Raw genomic sequence first — 26,339 nt, forward strand, 5'->3', positions numbered from 1 at the left:
TTTTTAATTTATTTTCTGACATAAACATTAAAGGGAAATAGGGTCCTTTTTGTGATATAAATTCTAACAAGGGTATTTTTTGTAAAACAACCTAAGTTATTTAAAAATGAAAAGCCTTTTTGTAGTGGCCAAAAACATTTACCATACACAATACTTTTTTTCTTTACACAGGCTTGATTTAAGTAAGCTAGTTTGGCCAAAGTCTACCACATTCGCCAAGTGCAGACATGCAGGCTGCACACAGATGAAAGAAGCTATAGTTCGCGACAGGTCGAGATGGCAATTGGGGTGGGGACGCCCCGCACACCCGCGCGCCGTGGGCGGAGTGCGGGATGTCCGCTCTACATGATTCACCTCATATCTATTGCCATGTCGATCTGTCATGAACTATAATTTAGGCCTTACCACCCCGCTCGCCTTTGCCCAAGCCGTGGGCGGGCGGTTAGGCGTCAAGATCCTAAAGATAAAATTAATGAGTGTTCCACAAAGCCTGGCCTAAAGCCTAAGGTTTATTGCGTTTTATACGCCTCAGTGGTCCAGGACAGCTGCCCAGTTCTTAATCTTGATTAACGGCGTCGAACTATTCTTAGAGTTAGCTTAGAATAGGGAACTTCCTATTTAGGTAACAAATAATTAGGACTTCAAAATTTATAAGATACTTAAGGTGCCCACGCACTCGAACTGAACTGCAGCGGAACTGCGCGTCGCGGCAGCGCCCCGCATGATATTCTCTCCAGCCGCGACGCGCGGCAATGACGCGCTACGCGGTACGCGCGTCGCGGCTGGAGAGAATATCGTTCGGGGCGCTGCCGCGACGCACAGTTCCGCTGCAGTTCAGTTCGAGTGCGTGGGCCCCTCTATAGCATTTTTTTAAAAAGTATAAACTACTTGGGGTTTATGCTGGGGTGGCGCTCCAAAATCAATAGCTTTATATGTATGTGTGTTTACCGATCTACGGTCACTTTGGGAAATTGAATACAATAAAAATCGTTTTAGTATAAAATTTTATATTGCAAACATTATTTCAATAAACTTAAGTTTTAATTGAATTTATTTATTTATTTATTTATTTAATAATAATATCTCAGCATGCTTACAGTGAAAGCAAAACGCATACTGAGTCAGACGTTACAATACATATTTTGTTAAATTCGGAGATACTAATGCTAAAAATATCTAATTTTTGGTGCTGAGCAATCAGATCGTTGAGTAAGGCAAGTGCTCGTAAGGTTGGCGCATTTTGGGCAAAAATTGTCCTCGTTGGTGCCAGATGAAAAAAGGGCAGGCGTCTCACCTCCAAAGCACATCTACACAGGGTATCAGGGTTGTCAACCTTGTTCCGGAGTAAAAGGTAATAGTGAACCAGAGTAGCCCTGGTTCTCCTTGTCTCCAAAGTATCCAACCCTACCATACCCGATACAAATAAAGACGGATACAGGTACGGATAATATCCGTAAATTTTTTATACAAATTGCGAGCAAATTTACGCTGTACTTTTTCTATAGCTAGAGTATAATTTGCGTGTGGTGGACTCCACACTACAGAATTATACTCGAGCTTACTTCGTACGTATGCATTATATAATGTGATCATTACAAGTGGATCGGTGAAACGGTTGCTTTGGCGTAAAACAAATCCTAGAAGTTTGTGCGCCTCTTTACAGATTTTATTTATATGGTCGGTAAAAGTGAGTTTTACATCGATGATCAGACCGAGATCTCGAATCTGTGTAACCCTTTCCAGTAGTTCATCTGATAAGCTATAGTTATGGACGATATTTACACGATTGCGAGACAAAGTTATTATTTTGCATTTAGACGTATTAAATTCTAGGGAATTATTTTTACTCCACTCAAGAACATTATTGATGTCCTGTTGGAGTAAATTGCAGTCAGAATTATTGCCTATGCCGAAGAATAGTTTTAAGTCGTCTGCAAACATTAAACATTTGGCATGCTTAACAACTTCGGGCAGGTCGTTAATCATGATCAAGAATAGAGTGGGTCCCAAGGTGCTTCCTTGACTCACCCCTGAAGATGTTATAAAAGGATCTGATTTAAATTCAGCTATTTGCACATACTGCTGCCTGCTGCAAAAATAATTTTGAAAAACGCTACAAGTTTAGGGGTGAAACCTATGAGAGATAGCTTCTGCAAAAGGACATCTACATCTACTCTGTCGAATGCTTTTTTAAAGTCGAAGTAAGCAACGTCAATTTGTCGACCAGAATCCATTTCGGTTAAGGCATAGTCGGTGAAGTTAATGAGGTTTGTCAAAGTGGAGCGGCCAGTCCGGAACCCGTGTTGGCAATCAGATAGATAGGTCTTGGTTTGCTGCCTAATCTGACTGTTGATAGCGATTTCGAATAGCTTAGCAAACACAGAGAGAACGGCAATAGGTCTGAAATTCTCGATCTTGCTGCTAGAGCGCTCTTTGGGGATAGGAGTAACTCTAGACATTTTCCAAACATCAGGATATGTCGCCGTGTTCAAGGACAAGTTATACAAGTATTTAAGTGGCTCGGCCAGTACGGGCAGGCAATCCTTCAGTATAAATGGAGGCACAGCGTCTGGACCTGTAGATGAATTAGATTTAATTTTCCTGCAAGCTTGCTTCAGAATTTTGTCGGTGATCAGCCCAACGTCTATACGAAAGGAAGATTTATAACAGATCGAATTCGTAACTGGGTCACAAGAAGCAGGTCCGTCTGCTATAAACACTGATTTGAAATAGTGGGCGAACGCTTGCACAGCCTCTTGCTCACTTATGATTTGACCATTGTATTCGAATTCCTTATTAATGGCTTTTGACGATTTCTGACTTTTTATAAATTGCCAGAAGTTCGCCGGATCCTTGAAAATATTTTGTTCAATACGTTTTATGTATTTGTCATACGCTACCTTTATTAAATCTTTAACTAATTCCCTGTAATATTTAAACATTTCAAAATTAAAAGGATTACCTTCACTTTTATATCGTTTATGGTTAAAATATTTACATTTTATATACTTAATTATTTCCGCAATGCTTACTTATTCCGAATTAATTCCGAATTGCTTACTTTAATCCTGTTAATTGAAAAAGAAATAGCGTTTTTCAAATGTTTTGCGTTCTTTTAACATTAGGGCAAAATATGTTACAAAGCCTATTTGTTAGACTCAAATCTAACATAACAGTATAACATGTAGGTACGCTAAATAATGTTTAGCAGAAATCATCAGTTATTAATGCAATGTATGAGCAACGAATATTCTGCGTTAGGTTTAATTATTATTGTTGCTATTATAACATTACTGATATCATTCGACCGCTTATGGTGCATTAATCAAAATGTAATCTGGTCATGTATAGTGAATGATTATTTAGTTTTAAGCCACGCTTTAAACAGTCATTACGGCATCATTATTATGTCAGGATGTTTTCAAATAATACAACTGAGCAATTAATTTTGTACATAGTTAAATAGCATTCAATTAAATAATTGAATGCTATTTAACTATGTACAAAATGTGATTAATTACTGGACTGTTGGATAATTAGTGCTTATTATCGTTCATAATATTGTAATGGAACGTACTTAATAGTGAGGGGCGTGTGGCCTACTTGAATATTTAGTTGATTGTGATTGTTAAGCAACTTTGACCCAAGTTAGTTACAAGCTGAAAAAATATTTTTTGAGTTTATATGAAGTTATATCACCAAGAAGCATGGGAATTTAAAAAAACTAATATTTCAAAAAAAGAGTGCTACATAGGACCAAGGTTCATAGTTACTTTTTTTAGTTCAGCCTTGCGAACCTTTTTTAGAAACATTAGTTTTTAAGAATTCCCACATTTTTTGGCTAATTACTAAAAAAATATTATTTGCACTAAACGACTTTTTAGTAAAAGGACGCATCTTTAAAAGCAATACTTATAATTGTCACAAAAAAAATCGGAACAAAAAATATATATTCAACTGCAGTTAAAAGAAAGTCTTTTCATTAGAGTTGGACTATTATGATCTCAAACAGAACTACCTTTGAGCTATAAAATTATGAAGTTACGACGGCAGCTCTATTACTTGACTTTAAAAGAACAAGAGGTCTTAATTCAGACTCCGGTTTCTGGGTCACCTTTTTAAACTTATATTGGCTCTGGCAAATATTTCTTTCCTTTCTTTCTACTTACTTTATGTTTAATTTCATAAAACTAGATTTTATTTAAGCTTGGAAAATACATTTAAGTAGGTACTTACTGTTCTTAAATAATTTTTACCATCTGATATTTATTTTTCTACTATTTTATCGGAATACTAGCAGTATCCCACGTTTTTGGCCGCATTGTGTTCGCAAATTCTTCTCAGGTGGAATTAAGAATCCGTTGTCTTTTTTTTTAAATAAAATATTGATTTAATTAATCGTTACATGATTTGACTTTAGCAACATTTCTCCGAAACTATTTGCAAAGAATTCACACGCTTTATAGGACGTATGATCAACCTTAATTTATTATGGCACGATCAGTGCCTATACAAAATCTGTCCGAAACTATTTATAAAGAATGAACGAGGCCCCAAAGATAACTGCAAAACTTTGTATAATTAGGAAAGTTTTTTGTTAGCGTCGAAGGGAAATAGTAGATTAATTTCATTAGTGCGAAGTTTATTTGCACCTTATTCTACAGGAGTAACTTAAGGTACAAAAATGTTTTACGTCATTTAGGACAAACTTATAGAGAGAGAGCCAGCCCGTGCCAGACCTTCATTATTTTATAAAAGCTGAAGCGTCTGAGCTGCGTATTGTCCCCAACACAGGGAGTAACGATCCGCGACTATGAAGTTTGGATCATGATGGGTTTGGGAGATAACATATAATAAAGGTGTAAAAAATCTTACGTCATAGTACAAAGTCAATTTATTTTTTACTAGAGGATGCCCGCGACTTCGTGCGCGTGGATTTAGGTTTTTAAAGATCCCGTGGGAACTGTTTGATTTTCCGGGTAAAAAAGTTGCCTATGTCAATGACTGGGATGCAAGCTACCTCGGTACCAAACATACAAATCGGTTCAGCTGATGGGTTTTTGGGAATCCGTCCGTCCCCGAGATATAAGCTAACCCTGTACCAAATTTCGTCAGAATCGGTTAAACTGTTGGGCCGTGAAAAGGTAGCAGACAGACAGACACACTTTCGCATTTATAATATTAGTATGGATTAGTATGGATGTTCTTTGGAATAGTAAGAGATCACGTCATGCATTGCCAGACATTTAGAATCGTGGCAACTCCCTGATAGATACCCAAGTTGAAACATATTATTGCAACTTCTGTCTTGTAAGCAGCAAGATTTAACTTACTCCAAAAATTCAATTAAAAGTATCTAACTCAGTCTGAAAGGCCTCGCTTCAAAACATCCTGTCTAAGAATATTAACCTTTATACTTCAAACAAGTTAATAAACTTCGTGGTGAAGTTTACGCTTAAGTATTCTCTGAAATAAACTTATTAAGATACTTTACTTATAAATAAACAAAGGTTAACTTTGTTAACAATAAGTACCTTAATAATATACTTACTAGATTGCTGACCCACCCAGGCTTCGCTAGAATGAAATTTTCAAAAATTGGTGAAAATTGTGTAGAAGTAGTGTAGAATTCCCAAAAACCACGAAACACGTACTTTTTATTTTTTCTCAAAAGTCCAAATGACAATTTTTACGCAATATGTGACTTAAAAAATGACGAATAAGTAGTGATACAAATTTTCATCCCCTATTTGGGATCTTTCGCTTGTGGGTGAAATTCCTAAAAATCCTAAAACACATATTTTCATATTTTTCTTTATTTTATATCTATGTTATATTATTTCTATGTTATATGTAAACTTTTTTTTTACCGAAATAAATATTTTTGTATTTGTATTTATTTTTAACCAAAAGCCCTACCAATTTTCACAGATATAACTTGAAAAATGACGGACTTTCATATATGCTTTCATCCCGTTTTCAACCTCATTAGGGGTGGAATTCCAAAAATTCTCCTTAATGAGCGCCGACGTCATACAAAGAAACCTGTCAAAATTTCAAGTTTCTAATCCCAGCGGTAGGCTATGCGTTCAAAATTCAAAATATTTTTATTTACTTAATTTAACTTTTACAAGTACTTTTGAATCGTCAAATGCATCTACAATTGGTTCTGAATGCCTTTCCTATCGAGAAGAACCAGCAAGAAACTCGGCTGTTGCTCTTTTCAACGATAAAATATTTTATGCCATGTATAAAAGTTGATAGATCAGTCAGTCAGGACAAATATTGTTTCATGTATCAAAGGAGCTTGCTAAAGTTGAATTTCTGAAAACTTTTTTATATACCTACTTACCTAATGGCGGCTATACAGAAAACCAAAAACCTCAAGTTTCTAGACTCAGCGGTTGAAGCTGAAACACGTTTTTAGGAATGAATGAAATTGTATAACCCGCAGATAACAATAGATTAAAATACAGGATATGACTCTTATACGTTTTACCACTGGTGTTTGAATATTAAATTAAAATAATATAAAGAAACAAATGTATTGAACAAGTCAGGATTCAAATATTAAGTCACATAGACTTTACTAAGTTTAATATTTGAGACTACATTTTTGCTGGAAAATTTGCGGAAAATGTTCTACTTTTCATGGAACGAACGTATTTTTCAAAGGAAATTGATTTTCTTCTAATCCTTAGCTTTAATTTTCTCGAAGATTGCATAAACTTGATCTCTGGAATGATGTGATTTCAAAATGAATACCGTTTTCATGCGTTTGACTTTGAATCTGCTCACCTGTCATTATATCTTCAACCCGTTGCTGGTCCACTACTGAGTACAGGTCTCCTTTTAGTGTGGAAAGGGTTTAGGCCATAGTTCACCACGCTCACCAAGTGTGGATTATTACCTAAGAGTTCTCAATAAGAACTCTCAAGTATGCAAGTTTTCTCATTTCCTCACGATATTTTCCTTCACCGTTAAAGCATTGTGATATTGATTACTTAAAACGTAACATAACTAGGAAAAATTAGAGATTCGTGCCCCGTACGTGGAAACGAATCTGTGACCTTCCGAGTAAGATGCGGTCGTCTTGAACACTAAGTTATCACGGCTTTCTTGTGTAAGTGTATCTAATATAAACAACTTTAAAACTGTAGCTAACGTGGACGATATCGCGGGAAAACATTGTATTTGCCTAAAAAGAAACAAGAGGCAATGATATCAAAGTTCAAAAGTAACTGACCCAGAAAGAAAGCATGAATTTAGTTCTTTTACTTTCAAAAGTCAAATACTTGAACAACACTTAACTTAGTAATTATGAAACTTAAACCGTTTAAAGCGGCTACTAAAAGGCTAAACTGCAATAGAAAAACTCATTTACACAACTTGTGGACCTCTTTTAGTGCTTATTTTTAACTTTGCGCAAAACATAACAAAATGAGATTTCTAGAAAACATTTAAAACTATTCATTTTGAAATAGTTAGTGTAATACTTAAGTAGATACGAAATTAATTTATAAAGATTTTTACAAATTGGGGTTGCAAGCTATCTTTGCACCAGAATTCGTCAAAATCGGTTAAACAAATGGACGAACGGTTGAAAAGTCAACAAACAGATAGACAGACCGAAACATTTTCGTTTATTAATATAATACAAGCCGACCCGTCCCGGCTTCACTCGAGTGGAATTTTCGAAAATCGGTCCAGGATTTGATCCCAGGCTAACTTCTAACTATTAGGAGTTATCTTGCCTTAACGGTGAAGGAAATCTTATTGAAAAATATCAATTGATTTTATTTGCCAGGATGTAGGACAATTTACTACACTACTACAAGGGTAAATTAAAAATTTATAACACCGTTACAGTAACTAGAAAAGAGCTGATAACTTTCAAACGGCTTAACCGATTTTCTTGGATTATAGCTAAGAACACTCTCGATCAAGCCACCTTTTAAACAAAAAAAAACCTTAATTAAAATCGGTTCATTAGTTTAGGAGCTACGATACCACAGACAGATACACAGATACACACGTCGAACTTATAACACCCCTCTTTTTGGGTCGGGGGTTAAAAAATGAATAGATCGCGATTTGAAGGCGTTGCAATATTGCGAAATGGATCTGCAGGGCAAACATCCCGCGGGATGCGAGCTGTCGCTCTCAAAATAATATTTTGAAATGGTATTCTTGCGAAATATGAAGCGATATTTTTGTAAAATTCCTCCATATTATTGGGAATTTTTCAGTAAAATAAATACGCTTTAGCTGAAGATTGATTTGTTAATAAACGTATAAAATAAATTCCGTCTATTCAGCGTTTTCAAAATTACTTTCCCTCATTTTAGGGTTGTTCAAATATGTCTTTTTTTTATTTAGCTACAAGTTAACCCTTGACTGCAATCTCACCTGGTGGTAAGTGATGGCGCAGTCTAAGGTGTGGCAGTTTTTACTAAACCCATATCATTCAATTTGTTTGTTTGTTGTTCTGAAACTACGTACCGATTTTAATAACTCTTTCACCATTAGAAAGATGCTTTATCCAGAAGTAACATACAATGAATACACACAATATATCCATGCTATAAATTACAAAATATGTACCACGGCCGAAGTCGAGGCAAAATTCTAGTATGTTAAAAAGACTTTTTAATCGTAAACCTAGCTAACAATACATTTTTTTTTCAATAAGGCAATGGGTTTAAATAAATCGCGAGGGATACAAATTGGAAATGGGTGTGAATTTTCACGTAACACCGGGATCAGTGCAATATATTACGAAATGTATCCGTAGGGTAAATATCCCGCGAGCGTGTTGTCGTTTAACAAATAAATAATATTGTATTTAAAAATTCTTTTTAGGTATAGGTAATAAGCAATCGTAGTGTGGGACGCCCTCTAGCACGATGGACCGACGATATAAAACGGTTGGCAGGAAGTGGCTGGATGAGGAAGGCTGAGGACCGGGTGCGGTGGCGTTCTTTAGGGAAGGCCTATGTCCAACAGTGGACATCCACAGGCTGATGATGATGATAGGTACATATCAGCTTATGTGTAGTCCGTATTCGTTTAAATAAAAGGAGAAATTGACTGACATAATATCAACGTACAGTTTAAACCACTAGTCATGGTTATCATCATCATCAATCATCGCTGGCCTACTACTGAGCACAGAAGTCCTCTCGGAACGAGGAGGGTTTGGGACGTAGTCCACCACGCGGGCCAAGTACGAATTGGATGACTTCATACACCTTTGAGCAAAGAACTCTCAACCATGCAGAAACCTGCATAATGTTTTCCTTCACCGTTGATGCGAGTGTTAATTACTTTAAACGAACATAAATTCCCTCCCTATTTTGACGGCCTCCCTGGCACAGTGGTAAGTGCTATGATCTTATTAGTGGGAGGTCCCGGATTCGATTCCCGGAAGGAGTTTGGAATTTCACAGTTTCTAAATTTCTGGTCTGATCTGGTGGCTTCGGCCGTGGCTACTTACCACCATTACGGCAAAGCCGTGCCGCCAAGCGATTTAGCGTTCCGGTACGATGCCGTGTAGAAACCAAAGGAGTACTATGGGTTTAATGAAAACTGCCATACCTCTTCCAGGTTAGCCCGCTTTCATCTTAGACTGCATCATCACTTACCACCAGGTGAGATTGTAGTCAAGGGCTTAAAGACACTCCGAAAAGTTAGAAACGAGCAAGATCGCGATAAACATGTAAATATGAGCAAATATATTATTATTATCACAACTATCATTATAATTGTACGTTACTAACAATAGCTTTAATTATACGCAGTTTGATTAGAGATTGTTTGGGAAATAATGGCCGTATTATCGGCATTTAGCAACGCTGTGTTGTTGCGCTAGTGTGCGTTTTAGTTTGTTGCCTATGAAACATGATAATCCCACAGTAATTATTATATGACATAGTAATTGTGGCTCTATGTTCTGGATAAAAATATTGAGCAAACGAACAGGTGGGTCACCTGATGTGAATACCGCCGCCCATGAACTTTTGCAGCACTAGAGGTACTTACCACCAATGCGTTGCCGGCTTTTATAGAATTTGTTGATCTGCCCAATGTTGAAATCTAGTAGCAACACCGCCAAAGGTAGTTGATTTACAGTTCTCATGTACCTGGTCAAGATCTGGTAAAACGGGTGGTCGAAGTGCACCAGGCATCCAGGCAGTGCAGGTGAAATTGCTGATGGTGGCGTGAGGTGCGGTTTTAGAAAAAGGAGAGTGGAGGAAGTTTCAAAACTTCTCAGAACATTCCCCGGTATAAAAATATTCAAAAAAATAACATACGGTGAAAAACTCTCGGTTTGATCCAGAATTCACGATATGTCAAATATTAGCTATGGGTGATGTGAAATCATAGAAAAGTAGGCGATTTATAGGCTACCTAGCGTCAAATGTAGGAACATTTGACGCCTGCCAGTGGCATCAAAGTGTGGTTTGTTACAAATTCCTTAACTGTCGTGGACTGTGATAAAACAATAATAAAATATTTAGGGGGAAAATCAAACACTAATTATGAAGTGAAAAGAAAAATACACCCTAGTTTTCAAAGCAAACTTGTCCTTTGCAGGGCTTCGTGAGAGAATTGAGTTGTGAATTCGCGATTGAAGTTCGCATTATTGTGTGCTTTTCCTTATGATTTCCTCTTTTCGCTTTACTCTAGCGTAATAATTTAACAATTTTGTTTCATGTGCTATTCGTATCTACTTAATTGGAGGGATCTTTGTGAAAGTATGTTTGCGTTTATGTCGCACTAGATCTTTCCCGCGTCTTCGTAAGCGTGGATTTAGGTTTTTTAATAATCACGTGGGAAATTCAAATTTTAATATCTTTATTTCAAGCAAACTAGCTGAAAGCAGATTTCAACATGCAAAAATCCAGCAAATATTATTCTTTTCTAAATAGAATTTCACTCTTGAAATTTTAAGAATGATGTGTTAATAACTCTTTTTATAAGATCTTAGTAACTTGTATTAGTGTGAAATATTCTATAAACTTGAACAAAACCACATTTATCAAAACACTCATTATTTTAAACTCACAATGTATAAGTCATATATCAAGTTTTGGAACAAGAAAATGTTCTAGAAAGTCACAAAAACGCCGTCGCACGCCCTCCACGTCCCCGAATATCTAATAATGCTTTAATAATAAACCCGCCTTCGCCGCACAGAACAATGAGAATTTCCACAGGCTCTGGCGCAATGTGTGAACGAAAGCGATTATGAGAGACAATACATAACGAAAAACGTCACGTGTATTCAAAAATATATAAAAGGAAAAGGCGACTGACTGTATGAGTCAGATCTCGGATTATGAATATACATTTGATTGGATCCAAGGCGCGCTGTTCGACTTGTGGACGAGCCCAAATAGTACTATTATATTATTCTGTGCCCAATCTAACTGGTTTGTTGGAAAGCCTGGAGCACCGCAGAGACGTAAGCTCACTTTGCGTGTTCTGTCGGCTTTTTAATGGGGAGTGCTCTGAAGAGTTGTTTAACCTGATTCTACCCTCCTTATTTTATAACCGCACCGCACGCCATCGCAAGCAATGTCACCCTCACCATCTGGGTGCTTGCTGCACTTCGACTACCCGATGTGCCAGATACTAGCATCACACTAATATTATAAAGGAGAAAGTTTGTATGTGTGTGTGTATGTTTGTTACTCCTTCACGCAAAAACTACTTGACGGATTAGGCTGAAATTTAGAATGGAGATAGGTTATACCCTGAATTAGCACATAGGCTACTTTTTATCCCGGAAAATCAAAGAGTTCCCACGGGAATTTTAAAAAACCTACATCCACGCGAACGAAGTCGCGGGTATCAGCTAGTATAACATATCATCCTAAGTGAATTGTCTTTCAGCGAAAAGGTCATTCTGATAGGCTCCCGGTATTCAAGGGGCGGACCAACAAATTCCAGAAAGGCTGGCAACGCATCGGCGGTTCCTCTGGTATTGCAAATGTTCATGGGCAGCGGTAATCACTTAACATCAGGTGACCCGCCTGCTCATTTACTCGCCATTTTCATTTAAAAAATAAGCCGCTGGAGCACTAGGATTAGACCACAGCATGTGTGAGAAAGCAAAAGATTTATTGTGGATTCCAACGGCTACAAATCAAGGGGCTGTCCGATTCGTGAAAATTGCGATATTCGTGCAGTTTTTGCGGCGGCCGGCGTTATCGCATGCAAATGCCGCACCGACTTCTATAATTGCCAATTTGTGTCCCGTATTTTTTAAACTTTTGAATACACGTTCCGCGCCGTGGGGAAAGTTCTGGAAGTGTGACGAACTTTTTTAAATTAAATGCCTTTTTTTGAAATTTTTGGAGCAACTGTTTGGGGGCTATTTTATTGTCCTATGTTTTAATTGCAGATTCCCACGACAAACAAATGGCCAAGTGCGTTGTGCTAGTCTGGCACTTTGAAAAGCCACCAAACAAGAAAAGAAGAAGAACGAAACAATGACATGAATAGTTAGCTAGTTACTGTAGATAGTGTTTCAAGCTTGGATGAAGTCTTATAATATCTCTGTGCAATAAACTAAATGGCCGCGACTGGAGGTGCAAGAAAGCAAAAAAAAAAATGTTTTTATTGGAGATTGTTATTACGCAAAAAAAAAATGTGGAAAGCATGTGCACACATGAATATAGATTAAAGACTCAAAAAAGACAATATACAAATATCAAATGTGGTATTTATTAATCCCCGACCAAAAAAGACGTGTGTATCTGTCTGTGGCATCGTAGCTCCTAAACTAATGAACCGATTATAATTTAGTTTTTTTGCTTGAAAGGTGGCTTAATCGAGAGTGTTCTTAGATACAATGCAAGAAAATCGGTTCAGCCGTTTGAAAGTTATCAGCTCTTTTCTGGTTACTGTAACCTTCACTTATCGGGGGTGTTAACACTTGTAGTGAATCACGTCATATTCAAATATCAAGGTTATTTTATTTAAAAATTATAAACCATGAATTTCAAACTATGGGCTTCCAAAAGTTGGATTTTCAATATGGGGCCTTAAAGCACATTTCCCATTTAATGCTTCTTAAGTAGGTACCCAAGCTGGCTTAGCGTAAAGAACTTCCGAGCAAACAGTATAAGCAGCGCTCTCAAGCTGCTAATCTGCTTATTAATGAAGTCTACAAGACGCCTGCAGTGTACAGATAGATATTCAGCGCGAAAATGGGATAATGTATTGAGGCTTAATATTATAGGCTTTTAACATAATCAAGAAGCAAAGCGTGTGATGGCAAATGGGTACTACTTTTAAGGGTGAACCACATTAATACATTTTTATTTAACTTCTCTACTATCACTTATTTTACAAGTATAGGTTACGAATAAGCTTAGGAACAGACAGACAAAACAATTAATTATTATACACCATGTATACACCTAATGAAGATTTATTACAAACATTTAATAATTTCGGTTACAAATAGACGGCTTTCACTCTCGCTAAACAATCTTTTTTTTTCATATAAGAATTAGCGAGCAAACGAGCACTTAGGTCACCTGATGTTAAGTGATTACCACTGCCCATGAACCAGAGGAACCAGCTTTTCAGGAATTGGTTGATTTGCCCCTTGAATAATCCCATGTTGAAATCTAGTGTTTTTTCTTGAAACTTGAGAATTTCAACCCAATAAAGGCCCAAAGACCTGAGGGTGTATTTCATTTATTAAACTTGACTATTAAAGCCCTGTTTTATCCCCGTTGAAGTCTCCATTGCTTAAAACGGTCGTTACTCTGTAATTTATAATGAAAACAACCATATTAATAGTACAGCTCAAGTAATTATTTGAGCCTGTACAAATTTCTGATTTACAGTAGGTATTCAAGCTCCCTAAGGATTGAAAGTACTTTTTAATGAGCGACATATTTATTTGTATACAATATTGCGAATAATTATGTTTGTGTTTGTGACGAACAGCTATATTGCCAATAATAAGGCTGGCTTTACCAGCTTGAAGCAGTCAGGATTGACTGCTTCAAGCTTCGACTGTGTAGTGAACTATACGTACAGTCTTTTACATAATATTTGCATACATACATGGAACCGCTTGAGCAGTTGCGACTGCTTCGGGCAGTCAGCATCACAATGAATTTTCATCGTGTGGTCAATCAGTTGTCAGGCATACACTGACTTCCCAAGCAGTCGACTGCTCTCGCCCTCTGTTACCCTCTGCGCCCACAATTTCACGTTTTGGACCTGGTTATACTTACATTTAAAGTTGTGCAAAACCACCAACCAACCAATTTTTTTCTTTTTTAAACTAGCAAAACCAAAAATTAGCAGATTATGCTCTGTGCTGCCTGAGGGGTGCTTGTGTTAATCAAATAAAGAACAACGGGTTACACAGATAGTTAACCACTATTTATTTAGAACTTGATTTGTACAGGTACAGTGTAGCATGAAGTATTACCTAGTTTCAATTATTACTATACTAGCCGATGCCTGCAAATTCGCCCGCATGGATTTAGGGTTTTCGAAATCCCATAGAAACTCTTTGATTTTCCGGGATAAAAAGAAGCCTATGTGCTAATCCAGGATATTATCTATCTTTATTCTAAATTTCAGCCAAATCCGTCCAATAGTTTTTGCGTGAAGGAGTAACAAACATACACACACACACACACATACAAACTTTCGCCTTTATAATATTAGTGTGAAAATAAGATTTGTACTTAGCTCAACGGGAACATGGGAAACTTAAGGCATGGATACGCCTAACACAAGCACCCCTAGGCAGCACAGTGCAAAATCTGCTAACGTTTGGTCCCAGCAGCGCACAACATTAAATGTAAGTACAACTACCCCGCCCTCGACTGCTCTAGCAGTTGAAACCGACTGCTGCAGCAGTTATCAATGGCAGCCTCAAGCTGTTGATCAGTGACTGCTCAAGCTGCCCGTGTAAAGCTGGCCTAAGTGCAATATAGCAACGTATTTTTTTCGTTACACTTTTTGAATCCAAAAATGCTTTTACGTAATTGCACGGAAAGCGAAAGAATTATATTCTTTACCGCGTTCCCAATTACGGTGACAAAGCAAGCCTCCGGTACAGCCCCAATTTCTCTTTGCATTGTCATAATAGAATAATAAATCGTTGACGAAAACGTACTTCGTAATTTTTCATCCCCCGAATTTAACCGGCTCAAAGTTAAACCAATTCTCTTTTGTTTCCGTCTATTATTATTTAAACGTTATCGTTATTTCATTAAATATTGATATAACTTTCAATAAAGGGTTATATAAACACTACCTAATCTTTTAGGTTGTGTTTACATCCATACTATCCATACTATCCATACTAATATTATAAATACGAAAGTGTGTCTGTCTGTCTGTCTGCTTCGTTTTCACGGCCCAACCGCTGAACCAATTTTAATGAAATTTGGTACAGACTTGGGATACATTCCGGCGAAGGATATAGGCTACTTTTTATCCCGGAAAATCAAAGACCTCCTACTGGATTAAAAAAACCGATATCCACGCGGACGAAGCCGCGGGCATCCTCTAGTTACATATAATTTTGATGTATCGGACCCTGATATTGCCGAACTATAGGTAACTGGATGGGTTAGCAGTTAGTTTGAAGGTCTGAATCCGACCTTTAAGTTATAATTTTAGCTACATATGAAAATCTCATGTTTGTTTCTTTTCTTTTGAAAGTTCAAGTACTATGTGGTTTCTATAAAAAGACCCGGTCTTTGAAAATACGAAGAAAGAGTGAGATTTTTCAAGTTATGTTCGTTAGGTTAGTTTTATGAATGCCATCTAATTACCCGACCTAGCTTAGCACTGTATGTATATCTTTTTGTATATCAGATTCAAATGTAAAAGTAGTATAGAAGTAGGCGTTATTTTGCGGAAGTCCATGATATACAAGGAACCAAAAGCTTATTGCTATAATCCACTAAACCAAACAAATCTGTATGGTGCAACATGCAATATGCGATAGGTATGCACCGCCCGCCCTCCCACTGATAAACATGCAGGAAAAGTCTGCCGGTCTACATCTTCTGAGGGTGCTCCGGTGTCGGGGCGAAACGTGCGTCGAGTGATTTTGGGATTTGTGTGGTGCTGCGTGGTGGTGGTGCGTATGGCTTGCTGGGTGGCTGGCTTTTCCTGCATGTTTATCAGTGGGAGGGCGGGTGGTGTGTGTCGCATGCTGCATGTTGCACCATACAGATTTGTTTGGTTTAGCGGATTATAGTAAATTAAGCTTTTGGTTCCTTATATACCAAACATTAATTTCAAGACTACATATACCAGTAAATTGAATTAGTTTGGTACAAGGAATATATTACTCTGTAACGAGAGGTTTGGTATTATATTATCAAACGTTGTTGTATCATTGTTTAAATTTAAAAAAAAAAAATATACTAGCGGATGTCCGCGACTTCGTCCGCGTGAGTTAGGTTTTTAAAAAATCCCGTAGGGACACTTTGATGTGGATTGCTTGACTTCACACACCTTTGCAAACATTACGGAGAACTCTCAGGCATGCAGGTTTTCATATACCGTTAAAGTAAGTGATATTTAATTACTTAAAATTATTTTTTACTTTTTAGTGTTAGTGGTTTTTAAAGTCGGTTTTATTTTTCTTTGAAATTTTTTTTTATTTCACAATTTTTAGTGGCCCCACTGTACTATAATATGCTATGCCCAGTTAAAACCCTACTGTTTACTAAGCTATTACACTGATCGCGAGAAATTTACTATTATCCTTTAAGGAGTTCTGTTCTCCATCTCCGAAGATATTCATCAGATCGTCACCAAAGTTACATGGGACCACCTGCAATGTATACCCTTTCAAACAAAAAGGATTCCGATGAATTGGGAACCTCCTCCTTTTTTCGAAGTCGGTTAAAACGCACATAACTCTGAAAAGTTAGAGGTGCGTGCCTGTGCCCCGACCTCGAATAATGAGGAGGACTCGAGGCTATCAATCTGTATATTAGCCAACCAATTTCCTTTTATCTTTCCAAACAGCCCGCATCCCTCTCAGGCATCCAGAACACCATGCTCTTATCCCGTTGTTTCTTATTACTCGGATATTTCACGCGAACATCTCCAAACAAACAAAACTCCGTTATGACAACATCCATAAAGGAAGTGTATTGGCCCGCACCCAACAGACTCCATATTTAAATCGGGAAGGCGTATACTCTGAGAACTTTCCAGATTTTGTTCCGTCAAGCGTTTCCTAGGACTACTAAGGTTTTTGCTACAACCAGCCAGACGTGAGTGGTATCAAGTCTTTTCGATAATTTAAACTCATCCATTCTAATAATATTATAAATGCAAAAGTGTGTCTGTCTGTCTTCTAGCATTTAACGGCCCAACAGTTCAACCGAGTTTGATGAAAGATATAGAGTTAGCTTATATCCCGGGGATGGACATAGACTATTTTTTATCCTGGAAAATCAAAGAGTTCCCACGGAATTCTTAAAGTCCCATCCGGTTAACCGATTTATATGGGTGCAGAGGTTGCGTTCCGAAAACTGACATAGGCAACTTTTTATCCCGGAAGATCCAAGAGTTTTCAATATTTTTTGAAAACCCACCGTCTATGGGTTCATCAATTTCAGCTTCGGAACCCTGTGAGCAATGTGGGTTACGCTGGTTCTCTATGGATCTCCTCATTCGTGATTTGATCAAGGTGAGAAATCCAAGTCCGCTAAGTGACTCTTAAGCTTTCTTATGAAGACGTGCCTACATTCGGAACATTTGCAATTACAACAACTACAATAATTACAGGGGCTACAATAATTTGAAACAACAACAAAGAACTGTATGAAGCACATGTACAGAATAAAAAAAAACCTCCCCAACACGATTCTAAAACTTTCGCCTTTGGCTCGGACGAAAATTTTATGGAAAACACCAGTTTACGTTTGTGGTTTGCTTTGGTCATATAAACTGGTTGTATGCCGCCCGCAACCTAACACGCTCTATTTGCTTGTACAAACAGATTTTACATCTCACGACTGAGTCACGACTCACGATTGATTCATGCTTCGCACACACCCTATATTCTTACCCCCTACGGTCTCATATGAAAAATGAATAAAGACCCATATAATAACAGCAAAAGTGTGTTTATTAATAAACACGCTGTGTGCCACCAAGCGATTTACCCCTGCTAATTTAGTCCACTACTACCTTAGACTGCATCATCACATACCATCAGGTGAGATCATAGACAAGGGCCAACTTGTAATGGAATTAAATAAAAAATTATCTCATATCGTAGTCGTCGCGTATGAAAGTGGCTGTTGCGTTCACAGTTGGCTTCACAGTCCAAATGTTCAGGCTGTTAGTGACAACGGCTGTTGTCATTATGACGGCATGTCTGTTGGTCTAGGCTTCAGAGAGGCTTACGACTAATCAGATGAGTCGTTTGTATTATGTTCTGTAATGTTCTTAGTGGAACTCTGACCCAGTTTTTAACTCCCGACCCAAAAAGAGGGGTGTTATAAGTTTGACGTGTGTATCTGTGTATCTGTCTGTGGCATCGTAGCGCCTAAACGAATGAACCGATTTTAATTTAGTTTTTTTTTGTTTGAAAGGTGGCTTGATCGAGAGTGTTCTTAGCTATAATCCAAGAAAATCGATTCCGCCGTTTGAAAGTTATCAGCTCTTTTCTAGTTACTGTAACCTTCATTTTTCGGGGGTGTTATAAATTTTTAATTTACACTTGTAATGACTCTAGCAGTTATGAATTCGTCTTAACTTTGCGAGTGCCTCTGTATACAATACATAGGTACGGTTATCATGTACGGAATATGATATATTTCGGAGAGTGTGCACAGGAACTTTTCGATCTTGTCCCCCTTCACCATTTTACCACCGAACCGCAAGACGTCGAATGAGTTTCCATCTTTATGTCGTCAACATTTTCATCTATACGCACAAAACGTTCTGCGTCATCATTCCTCATACGCATGGCTAAGGTTTGGAATACTCTTTCACGTTCTGTGTTTCCTACCAATTACAATCCGGGTATCTTTAAAGCAAGAGTGAAGCTTCTAGGTAAATGCATCCCATCTTAGGATATAACATAATTCAGGTGTGATTGTGGATATAGGGTACTTCCCGTTGACCTAGAATCGTGAAATTTGGCAGGTAGGTAGGTGTTATAGCGCAAATACAGGAATAAATCTGAAAACCGCCAATTTGTGGTTACATCATTAAAAAAAAAATTAAATGTGTTTCAATTTTCAAAGTAAGATAACTATACATATAATTCCAAGTGCGGTATCATATGAAAGAACTTTACCTGTACATTCTAAAACAGATTTTTATTTATTTTTATGCATAATAGTTTTTTATTTATCTTGCAAAATGTTGGAAAAAATACCCGAGTACGGAACCCTCAGTGCGGCGTCTGACTTGCACTTGGCCGGTTTTTTTCACCTAGTGGAGGTCCTCCAACGCTGCGCTTGGTTGCTAGGTTGCTCGGAATAAAAAGAGGACAGACGGATGGACGGACAGCGAGCAAAACAAAGGGTCCTTTTGGCACCCCACGGAATCCTAAAAACAAACACCAATTTCCTTTAACAAAGTTGTAGCGGAGCTTTGCATCCATTTGTTTGACAAAACTTGGCACCGATCTGCGCGCGATAATTCTTGCTGTCATGATAACTTACTGCTTGGTTTACTTTGCTTCACAAAAATTATGTTACCATCTTTTTGCTCTAACAATATTATAGATCTCTATAAGCTATGGTTTCCTAGTGAAAAATCAAAACCAGTCACATGAAGAATTCCGTAACATATCGTACAAGATAATTTATAACACTTTTAAGTGCAATTCTGCGAATTAATGACGGAAAACGCCATCTACATATTGTGATTTAGTTAACTAATTATTTGTGATAATTATTTTTTGTGAAAAATATCCATAATATATACTTATTCTGTATTACTGTAGATTTTCGATGGGTCGCTGATAGTTGCATTTACCGTATTATGGGGTTGTTAATTACTTAATTCATAAGTTTTTTAATTTTTTTAATTGTTTTATTTACTTCTTTAATGTCGAACTTAATATTAACTTAAAAGCTTAAAAGATTTGTATCGTTTTATCTGTTAAAAACAAATAGAGTAAAACGAAATAAATATTAAATATTTTTTGGGATGTAATAATATTTCTTCCAGACGAAGACGCTTGAGAGGCAAAGATTACGAATTTAACCTAAACTCGACCCTAGAATCCAATATTACAAATTACGATATCTAAACTTATATCTAATAATGTGCCTCGTTGAATTGATAATATCGAAATAGATTGAGGGGATCGAAAAAATTTATTGATTCAATAACGCTTGGGGAATAACAAAATTTGATACTTATTTCGTTTATTTGGAGTATTTGGCACGTTAGAAACTTTCAGGGAAAACTGAAAAGAAAAAGAAAATAATATAATGTACTGAAAGAAAGATAAAAGTCAAGCAAGTGAGCATTTTCGATACTCTTGTATTTCGGAGAGTAAATCCTTACATTTCCTATCGACACACGTGTGAAAGGTTCACCGAGTTCTCTCCCAATAAAGCCGCCCGCATTTGGTCAGCTCACCGCATAAATAATAACCCTTATGCATCCGTAATAAGATACAGTTTCGTTTGATACAATTTTTGTATTAGTTTAGTGTTGGATTCTCACAGATTTTTGAATGGACCTTAATTTGTTCTCAACATGGTTGAATTTCGTATAACAAAGTATCAGGTTTGGACTGCATCTGAATTTTAGATCGAAGGGCCAGTTTGGAAGCTTGCCAATGCCGTGGTCTTTTTTAGTTAATGCATAGATTGGGTGCTAGTGATTCTAAGGCGTGGAAAATTGAGAAGGAAGAGCTTCGAAATAGAATTTCTATTTGGTGTAAAAGGATTAAAGGTATATCCTTATATACTTATGTGTATATATATATTCATATATAGTTTAGGAAATACCATACTATTTATATGGTATGGTATTTAATATATGAATGCAGAGAATATTATGAAATAACTACTCGGTATTTTTAATTTGCTCGCTATTTTATAAATCGTAACATAAAAGTTTATTTCGTATTTTTAGTTTTCGTAATATAAAGATTTTGCAGCTGTTTTCAATAGGAGGTAACACTGTTAACAGGGCTCTCTCCGTCACTCGTTTCCACTCGTTTCATACAATCGTAGTTCCAGTTTCATTTGAATATTAAGCAACCAAAGTCCATGAAATTTTGCAGACATATTCTAGAAACTAATATCTGTGTCTGTGGTGTTTTAGATTTTTCTAAAAATATGTAGTTTTAAAATTACAGGGGCTCAAAGATTTGTATGTAAATTTTAAAGACCGTGTAACTTTGAAACCGAATATTTTAACAAAAATCTGGAAAACCACAGACATAGATATTAGTTTCTAGAATATGTCTGCAAAATTTCATGGAGTTTGGTTGCTTAATATTCAAATGAAATTGGAACTACGATTGTATGAAACGAGTGACGGAGAGAGCCCTCTTAAAGATTTTAAATATCGGGGGTCCTGAAATGCCAGACTGTAGAAACAATACCAATTGCTTTAATATGTAATTCTAACCAAAATAAAATCATAACTTAATCCAAGCTAAGTTTTAAAACAAAAATTCTTTAATAAAGTTTGATAGCTATTTCTGAAGGAATTTGTATGCATGAGTCGCCACTTTGATTCGCCGGATGGCTTATCGGTTATCCTGTATCTTATTAGAAATTCATGAACGTCATACGTTCAGAAGGGTCCGCCATGTTTTTGTGTACACTTTGATCGAGAAAAATTTTGTCTGGGTAAAACTTCTGAATTCTTAAAGGTTTTCATCATCATCTTCAACCAGAACAGTGACTTAGACCTGAAAAGTCCTGAATTAGTGACTGATTCAGGGCTTTTCTTTTATGAGAATTTCAACCTATACTAATCTGTCTGTCTGTCTGTCTGTCTGCTACCTTTTCACGGCCCAATAGTTTAACCGATTTGTATGGTTCATCACATCAAATTCTTTGATCAGAATCCCGAAATCAGAAATCAGAAATTTATACCGATTTTGGTACCGAGGTAGCTTGCGTCCCTGTAATTGACATAGGCAACTTTTTATCCCGGAAAATCAAACAGTTCCCACGGGATCTTTAAAAACCTAAATCCACGCGGACGAAATCGCGGGCATTCTGTAGTACAAGATAAAAAAATTAATATATTTCAGCTAAAATATATAGGACTTTATTACATCATCCATCAATTATAATAAATTATCTTTTGATCTTAATTTCGTAGTAGGTATACTAATGTAATTTAAGACACTTTTAATAAATTCTGTCGATGTTTAAATTATTTTCTAAAAACGTTCTCATCTTATACGGAAATATGACGAGGATACTTCAAAGCGATTCCACTTTGACATTTTTGGAGGGAAAATTTCATATGCAAAATAATGTTAAAGGAGCGTTTTGGAATGCTCAGAGCGTGTCGTGGGTAATAGGCGTAAAAATAGGCGTTTGAGACCGTACATGAGCTGGAGGGTTAGTACAAGTTTGGAAATCTCGATAACGTTGATAGATTTCGAGTAACGGAACACTGATAAGGGCTTGTACCAATCGCTCGAACGCTCGGATGGGATACTGTACAACAAGTGCCCCCAATGTGTTTCTGCAATAGAACACACATAGTTTTCAAAGCGTCCCGTCCGCTCACCCAGGGCGATGCTTTATCAAGTCACTTAAGTCAGAACAAAATAGACTCTTGCTTTAAAGTTGTACATGGAGTTCTACCGATATTTTTCGCAGTTTTTGCTAAGCCAGTAAGGATAGCGTGTAACACCCTCCAGTATAAAGAACCGATGATATAAAAAGTTGGCGGAAAGTGGCTGGATGAGGAAAGCTGAGGATCGAGTGTAGTGGCGCTCATTATCGAAGACCGACATAATATCTTCAATAGTTTTTTTCTTTACTGTCATACAAGTTAGCCCTTGGACTACAATCACACCTGGTGGTAAGTGACGATGAAGTCCAAGATTGAAGCGGGCCAACCTGGAAGGGATATGGCAGTAAAGTGCACGTACATAGGCTGACGATGATGATGATCAAAGTTACCGCTTGGAACGCGTACTGTAAATGTATGCTCGAAGCTTAAGACAAGACGGTTTAGGTCCACGTTCCAATACTCGAAATCTATCAATGTCATCGAGCTGTACAAATTCGTACTAACCCTATAGAAATCTCGCGTCTCGTATCCCATCTGTGGCGGAATTGAGTTACATTGGGCGACGTTCATGTATCAAAGTTTTTAGTTTAGTAAGTAAAAGGCGGTCAAGTGTGAGTCCAACTCACAAGAAGGGATCCGTACCATCGTACAAAAAAGTAACACTTCATTTTTTTTTTGTGATTGAACCAAAAATTTGGGTTTCGAATTTTTTTTCCTTTACTTGCTTTAAAACAATGCTACTTGCGAAATCTTATGATTCCTAGACCAACGGGAAGTGCCCTATAGGTTTTAATTTCCTTGACGGGGTTTGAAAGACACGACATCACAACATATAGACAGACAGCCACACGAAGTGACCCTATAAGGGTTACTTTTTTTCTGGAGATACGGAATCCTTAAAAAAGTATGATAAAATTCATGCTGTAAAATGTATCGAAATAACTGATTTCATTTTGATGTTATGGTTTTAACATTTAAATGTAGTTGCTGTTATTTTAATGGGGTCTCCATTACAAAGCTCAATCTAGTACAACCGCGAGTGCTGCAGTCACCGGAAACAAATGTTTTATAAAATATTATTTTACATTATTATATAGCTTTTAATAGCGCTCTGGGCACTATTAACATCAGCATGTTGGTGACGCGACCTTGAACTTTTTAAACATCCCAAAATCGCTCAACGCGCCCAAAGAATCACTTTCTTACATTGATACCGGAATTCAGTCAATCAATCAATCAATCAATCAGCCTGTTTGCATCCGCTGCTGGATATCCACCTCCACATATTTCTCATCCACCCATTTCCTACTACCCTCTTTTAAGGTCGTCAGTCCAGCGGGTTGGAAGTCGTCTCACACTGCGCTTGCTGATACGCGGTCTCAGCTCCAGGACACGTCTACCCCAGCGGCCATCGGTTCGCGACAGACATGACCTGCCCATAATATACGAGTATATGCCCATTATGAAGAAACAGGCTTTTTTAGAGGTTTATGAACGTTGAATATGACACACTGGCTGACGCCCGCGCGGCGACTTCATCCGCGTGGATTTAGGTTTTTCAAAATCCCGTAAGAATTCTTTGATTTTTCGGGATAAAAAGAAGCATTGTGTTAATCCAGGGTGTAATCTATCTCCTTTACGAATTTCAGCCAAATCCGCTCAGTAATTTTTGCGTGAAGGAGTAACAAACGTACACACACACACACACACATACAAACTTTCGTCTTTATAATATTAGTGTGATATGCCCATTATGAAGAAACAGGCTTTTTTAGAGGTTTATGAAGGTTGAATATGACACAGTGGCTGACGCCCGCGCGGCGACTTCGTCCGCGTGGATTTAGGTTTTTCAAAATCCCGTAGGAATTCTTTGATTTTTCGGGATAAAAAAGTAGCATATGTGTTAATCCAGGGTGTAATCTATCTCCTTTCCGAATTTCAGCCACATCCGCTCAGTAATTTTTGTAACACCCATACATACAAACTTTCGCATTTATAATATTAGTAGGATGTTAAGATGCTGTCTTGACAGTGAATTCCAGTGTTACAGTTTTGAAAGTACAGTTTTCAGTTTACACTTTCAAAAAAAAAAAAACTCCAAAAAGTCATACCCATTACTCATTCTAGTTCAACAAACAAAAAGAGGCCCTTTGTCGCTCGGCGGTTGAACGAGGCGTTAATTAAGATTCTCTCGCTCAAAAACTGGAATAAACTAAACTTGGAAACGAATGGTAATTGAATTTGGCGTAAAAGTTAGCTGTTACTGCTTTTACGTATCCTATTAGTGGTAATTTGTTTTGGATCCATTTGGAGAGCTTCTTAGTTGTTCTGTATAAAAATATTGCTTGTTTCTTATCATTTATTCGTGGAACGAGAAGATTAGCATTATCATCATTTATCACCAGTCCTGACTTTTAGGATTTCGCACCCAAAGGGTAAAAACGGAGCCCTATTAATGTCACTCTGCTGTCTGTCTGTCTGTCCGCATGTCACAGGACTCTAGGCTGTAGACGTAATGAGTTACCTTAAAAGAGCGAGGCCCGACTCGCACTTGACCGGTTTTTTTATCGAATAAATAAATCATTTATTCATTCATTAATATTATAAACCTATAGACCTCCATTGGTAGAGACGATGGCCGTTGGAGCCGGAAAGTCCTTGAGTGAAAACCGCGTTTAAGCAAGCGTAGCGTGGGACGCCCTCCAGCACGATGGACCGACGATATAAAGCGACTGGCGGGAAGTGGCTGGATGAGGAAGGCTGAGGACCGGGTGTGGTGGCGCTGTTTAGGGACGGCCTATGTCCAACAGTGGAAGTCCACAGGCTGATGTTGATGATGATGTGAAGTCCACATCTGGACATAGGTCCAGGCTAGGTACGTTTTTCTACCTAAATGATTCAAAAAGTTGCGTGAGACGTGAGGCTAGATTTTGTGTTAACCACACCTCATCAGTACTTAACAGGGCTCTCTCCGTCACTCGTTTCATACAATCGTAGTTCCAATTTCATTTGAATATTAAGCAACCACAGTCCATGAAATTTTGCAGACACATTCTAGAAACTAATATCTGTGTCTGTGGTGTTTTAGATTTTTCTAAAAATATGTAGTTTTAAAATTACAGGGGCTCAAAGATTTGTATGAAAATTTTTAAGACCTCGTAACTTTGAAACCGAATATTTTAACAGAAATCTGGAAAACCACAGACATAGATATTAGTTTCTAGAATATGTCTGCAAAATTTCATGGACTTTGGTTGCTTAATATTCAAATGAAATTGGAACTACGATTGTATGAAACGAGTGACGGAGAGAGCCCTCTTAAGCAATTGCGAAGAAACCAAAGAACCGACAATCAAATAAACAAACATACACATAACTGCCTAGTACTAGTATTGTTATACATATAGTCGAGTAACTAGAGCGTATATTTTCGATTCTCGTGGCTTCGATGGTTACGAGTATGTTTGGATAGGGATATTAAACAGAGTCTGTTATGTGGCATACCAAATAAAGCCAGATACATTCTGGGAAAAATGTTTTCTATCGGAAAGATATTTGATTGTTATTCGAGCATTGTAGAGAATATC

At 37.3% G+C, this 26,339-nt stretch overlaps 1 protein-coding gene across 2 annotated transcripts in view; it reads left to right on the top strand.

Annotated features, from left to right (window-relative positions):
* Nucleotides 1-26,339, top strand: part of LOC123867076 (glutamate receptor-interacting protein 2) — a 316,615-nt gene that overhangs the window by 157,896 nt on the left and 132,380 nt on the right. The gene's annotated exons all lie outside the window — the stretch shown is intronic.

The sequence above is a fragment of the Maniola jurtina genome, chromosome 7, assembly GCF_905333055.1.
Source record: "Maniola jurtina chromosome 7, ilManJurt1.1, whole genome shotgun sequence".
Classification (NCBI taxonomy): Eukaryota; Metazoa; Arthropoda; class Insecta; order Lepidoptera; family Nymphalidae; genus Maniola; species Maniola jurtina.